Genomic DNA, 5,305 nt, shown 5'->3' with positions numbered 1-5,305 from the left:
GTGCCCACTCCATGCAGCTCAGGACAGCCTTGACCTTCTCTTCCTCCCACCCTACTGGCCTCCTGCAGATGTCGTCACCTGCGCTCATCCACCTGCCAGGGAAGGCCAACACCCCTTGCTCTGGCCTGGGGAGAGTTTGTGTGTCTAAAATGCAGATTTTCCAGTGAGGACATGATGTGGCTGGGTTGAAATTTATAGGGTAATGGTGCCAGCCTCACCTCCATTTCCTCAGCTGAGGGCCATGGACAGGGGAAAGCCACGTCGGTCCCTGAGCAGAACAGCGTGGGAGGCTGTGGGGCTAGAGGGATTCCGGTTCACATCCTGCTTTGCCACTTCCCAACTGGGGGAACCTTGGTCAGAGCCCTTTTCCCCCTGAGCCTCTGTTTCCCCATCTGCAAAAGGGGGTAAGGCTGTGCCTCTTGGTTTCACGGGCATCTTGTCATCCCTTGTACACAGCAGAAGGTCGAGACCTACCAGGCCTGAAGTAGAAAAAGATTTTGGAATAAAAGCAGCTGATGTTTATTGAGGCTGCCCAGGAAGAGACACTGCTCCAAGAGGGTCACATGGATTATTGTATTTACCACCTTAGAGGGAGGCAGTTTTAGTTTCTCTTCTACCCATTTTACAGAAGGGGGAGGTGAGGCATGGCAGAGTTAAGTGACTTGTTGAAAGTCACGGAGCAAAGGCGTAGCACAGGCTGGACCCAACCCCAGCCCCCACTGCCATGTGCTCAAGGCGGAGCCTAGGAGCTGCCGACTGCTCTGTCCCTTCCTCCCACAAGCCCAGAGGTCACCAGCTAATCACCCTCCATCAGTTCAGGTCTCTTCCACCCCCAAGACTACTGCATCCATCCAAGCCCCACCCCCTCCTGCCTGGATGCCTCCTCCCACTCCTTCCTCTTGCCTCTCCCCAGATCACTTCTCCACACAGCAGCCTAAGGGATGTTTTCAAATTGTAAATCTGTTCATGTTGTTTTACTCTAATTGAAATTCTGCAAAAGCTCTTAGGGTAAAGTTCCATCCCTTTTTCCTCGTCACAGTCTCTCTGCAGCCATCCAGCCTAACTCCAGGCCCACACATGCTTCTGCTGGTCCCACCACCCAGCTGGTTCTCCCTCTTGCCTCCCTGCTCAGCTTGAGGGTGGTCAGACACCCTCGCACCCCCCCTGCACAGAGCTCGTGGCACACGAGTTAGATGATTATTTGATTAACATCAGCAAGATGTCTCAGGGGCAGGGCCTCATCTGTCCCGTTCTCTGCTGCTGCCCCATGGCCAGACCCTCCAAGTAGGTGCTGCTGCGTCCCTAAACGAGCAATGGGAGCACCTTCCAGCTGGTTTCATGTCCAACAGAACACAGACTTGGGCACAGGCCTGGGTGGGGGCACAGGCTAGTGGAGACTTTGAGCAGCTGCCTGGGGAGCAAGTCCTATTTCCAGCTCCCAGAAACAGGAAGTGAGTCATGGCCTGAGAAGGCCTGCCGGACGCTGGGCACCTCGGGTGAGATTGATGAGCGCCTGGACGGAAGGGCCGGCCACACCTAGGGAAGCAGGAAGGAGCCCAGAGGAAGTGGATAGGAGGGGAGACCCTCTCCTCAGCAGAGCAGGCGGCCATGTGGGGCCCCAGCGGAAGTGGGTGAGGTCACCACAGATGCAGCTACTCAGCCCATTGTCCCATCACACCTGGGAATGGCTGGTGTGGCAGGAGTGGCCACAAGTCCCAACCCCCCAACCCAACTGACACCCATCCTGGATCCCCCAGGGCGGGTGTGAACTTACCTCATTTACTCCCCATATGAGCACAGGTCTCACTGGCCCCATTTTATATAAGGCCAAAGAGAGGCAGGGGCTCGCCAGGGCCACATCAGCAGAGAGGTTAGCATGAGATTCAAACCCAGCTCTGTGTGGCCATGGAGATTCACATGGAGATACAGGGGGTATAGGAGATTTGAGACACTGGAACTGGCCTGGAGGCAGCCATCAAAAAATTCTGGGGCAGGTGTCTGAGGCCCTGGCTGGAGCAGACCAGGGTTCTAGTCCTGGCTCAGTCTCTACCTAAAAACAGAGCCAATCAGGTACTCCTTCCCCTGGCCTCAGTTTCCTGGTCCTCAAGAGGCTTAGCTGCCCAGGCCAGGGTCAAAGTCAGGGGTCTGAGGCTGAGAAGTTCCTCCTGAGATGGGGCTCTCTGGGTAGGGGGCCAGGGGACTCCTTCCTCCCTGAATTACAGCCAGGGGCTCCAGGGACCCCAAGGATGGTTTTGGCTGGGTGCTGGGAACACCACTCTGGGAACCTCCATCCCAGACAAGGGATGGCACTGGCCATCTATGGGCAGTCCTATCAGAAAGGGGAGAATTCAGGGGCACTTCCACTTCCTCAGTGGACCCATGTCACCCCCATCCCTGCCTCTGCGTTCTCACTTCCCCTTCAGGGCCCGTGGGCAGAATTGGGCATCCTCTGCTGGAAAAGGAACCAAGGGCTTCCATAGCCCCAGGACCCCGGCTTGGACAGGCAGTACAGCTACAAATGGGCATCCTGAGGCCGAGCCATGGAGGGTGTGCACCCCCAGGTCATGGGATCGAGGAGAAGCAGAATCGGGCAGGATGAATCCAACACCTGCCTTGGGGGGCAGGGGGTCTGAATTTTCTAAGTTCCCTCGAAGAATGTGTATTATTTGTGTTAAATATAAACATGGGGCAAAAGCCATGGGTAGGGGGATGTGAATTCTGGTGGATTTTTGCAGGGACTCACAGGCCACCTGCAAAGGGGGGGGGGGGGACTTTGAACCCAGCCCAGGACCCGTCGCCTCCCCACAGCTCAGAGGGAGAGATTCAGCTCCATTCTGCAGTGGGGACATAGGGGCTCAGAGCAGCTGGCCACCTGTCTGGGGTCGGAAACCCCAGACCCTTCCCCTCTGGCACAACTTCCAGGGCCGAACTCACTTGAGTGGTCCTCAGGGCCCCCTTCGAAAGCACCATTGGTGGAACCCCAGCTTTGCTACTTCCTGGCAAGTAACTGCCCTTTTCTGTGCCTCAGTTTCTCTTGGTTATTGGTGAGCCAGGCACATGGTGAGTGATGGTAAGGGTCGGCTGCCGTTTGACAGACATTGACCATAGTGCCACGTGCATGCATAATGGGGTGACGGGAACAGAATACTCTGTGTTGGTGCCCAGGGTCTGTGAGTTACTGTCCATAGACAAGCCCCCATTTATTATCCAGCCAGAAAGGTGCAGGTGTTTTCCAGGAAGTGCCTCCCTCTGCCTCCTCTCCCTCTTCTCCAGTCCTTCTCTCCACACCAGACCTCAAGGCCACCAATGGAGCTTAGGCAAAGGAAGCCTAAGCTGAAGCCGGGACCCTCTGGACCCCCTTGTGCCCACCCAGCATTGCCCCCACATGACTGGGGAGAGGCCAAGAGGTTAAGTGAGGAGCCTTAGAAAAGCCTCTTAAATGCTGCCGTCACGGCATGATTTACAGCAGGTTTGAGCCCCACCCCCCCCCATAATTCACTTCTATTTGCAAGACCCTTGCCCCTGTCTCAGAGGATGCCGGGAGAAGGAGGGGGTGGGGAGTGGTAGTGTTATTTTTAGCACCAGTAGCTGAATGGATCCCATGTGATTCATCTGTCCAGGCTCTGCTTTCACCTTTAGGCCCTGGACCCTCCCAGCCAAAGACCCCACCGCCTGGGCACCAACCCCAGCTCCTGCCCTTGCTAAGCTGGTTAAAGTACCCGCAGTGCACCCCCAAGACCTTGCACTGGTACCATTCAAGTTAGTCCCGCCAGGTGGTGCAGTTATCCCCATTTTACAGAGAAGAAAACTGAGGCCTAGGGAGAACTCAGTGCCCGAAGTCACAGCACAGAGTCCCCAAAGTCCAGCCTTTGTGCACTGTCCCATCCACATCCTCTCTGTGCCTGTGCCCCTGCCCCGGCCCCTCCCATCTGAGTCTGACTCTCCCTCTGCTTTCTCCCCTACTGCCTTCTCCCTCCCATATCAAAACTCCTGAGCAGAGAGTGAGGACCGTAGGGCAGAGACTGGGTCCTCCTTTCCCTGCTCGACTCAGGTGGTGTCCCCTCAGAGCCAACTTTAGGCCCCATGCTGAGCTCAGAGGCTCATGCCGAGGAAAGGGCTGTAAATCAATATGAGCGGCTGACAGTGCAAGACAGAACTAGGTTAATGACAGCAAGAAGGTGCTGACACCACTTTAACCGTGGTTGGGGAGGTCAGAGAGGGCTTCCTGGAGGAGGTGATGCCTGAGCTCAAGGAGACATAGGGGCTACCAATGGGGGCAGGTGTTGAGGTGGAGACAGCCAGGGGAAAGACCCAGAGGCAGGAAGAAGCACAGCACATCTCTCCCTACTCTTGTCCTGCCAAACCTTCCCCCTCACCTCCCCTGGCTGACCTCCTCCACCCACACCCATCCTCTCCTGGTGGCTCCTCCAAACACCGGAAGACGAGGTAGGAATCCAATCCCACATGAGGAGAAACTGCTCCAAAGGGGGAAAAAAAACCCACACATTAATTCCATTGTTTCCACTCCCAGATCCTGCCTGACAAATAAAAACAAAACCAAAACCAAACCCCAGCTGGGGAGACTTTATCTGGTAAAGCTTTCAACTAGGGGGTGTTGAATGGTGGATCCTCCCGGACCCCCACGAGGTGGGGAGAGGAGACCCCGTCCCCCTTGGCCATGAGTAGGAAATACCTATGTGCACCTCAGTGCACACGACACAGTCACGGTGCTGTGGGTGCTGGTGCCCTGTCCTAATCATGTCACTTAGTCCCCAAGCAGCTTCCCCTCCACATTCATAAAACTGAGGGACTAGTCCTGCAGCAGAGCTGGGATATGAACCTGGGTCCTTCTGATCTATGATCATGATCAGATCCATGATCTGCTGGGATCACAGCATGGATCCACAGCATGGATCAGATCATGTGATCTGCTGGGATCACAGCACCATGGTCCTGGGGGGTCCCTTAGAACCTTCCCCCCAGGCCTCTCACAGCCCTGTGGGCAGCACCACGCCCCTAGGTGCCAGTTTCAACACCCAGGGCTTCCCATCCCCCATAGTCCTCTGAGGGGGGTGTAGTTAGGCCCCATCCCCCATAGTCCTCTGAGGGGGGTGTAGTTAGGCCCCATCCCCCATAGTCCTCTAGGTGGGTGTAGTTAGGCCCCATCCCCCATAATCCTCTGAGGTGGGTGTAGTTAGGCCCCATATCCCATAGTCCTCTGAGGTGGGTGTAGTTAGGCCCCATCCCCCATAGTCCTCTGAGGTGGGTGTAGTTAGGCCCCATCCCCCATAGTCCTCTGAGGTGG

This window comes from Acinonyx jubatus, chromosome A2, assembly GCF_027475565.1.
Source record: "Acinonyx jubatus isolate Ajub_Pintada_27869175 chromosome A2, VMU_Ajub_asm_v1.0, whole genome shotgun sequence".
In the NCBI taxonomy this organism is placed as follows: Eukaryota; Metazoa; Chordata; class Mammalia; order Carnivora; family Felidae; genus Acinonyx; species Acinonyx jubatus.
This window is presented reverse-complemented; position numbering follows the sequence as displayed.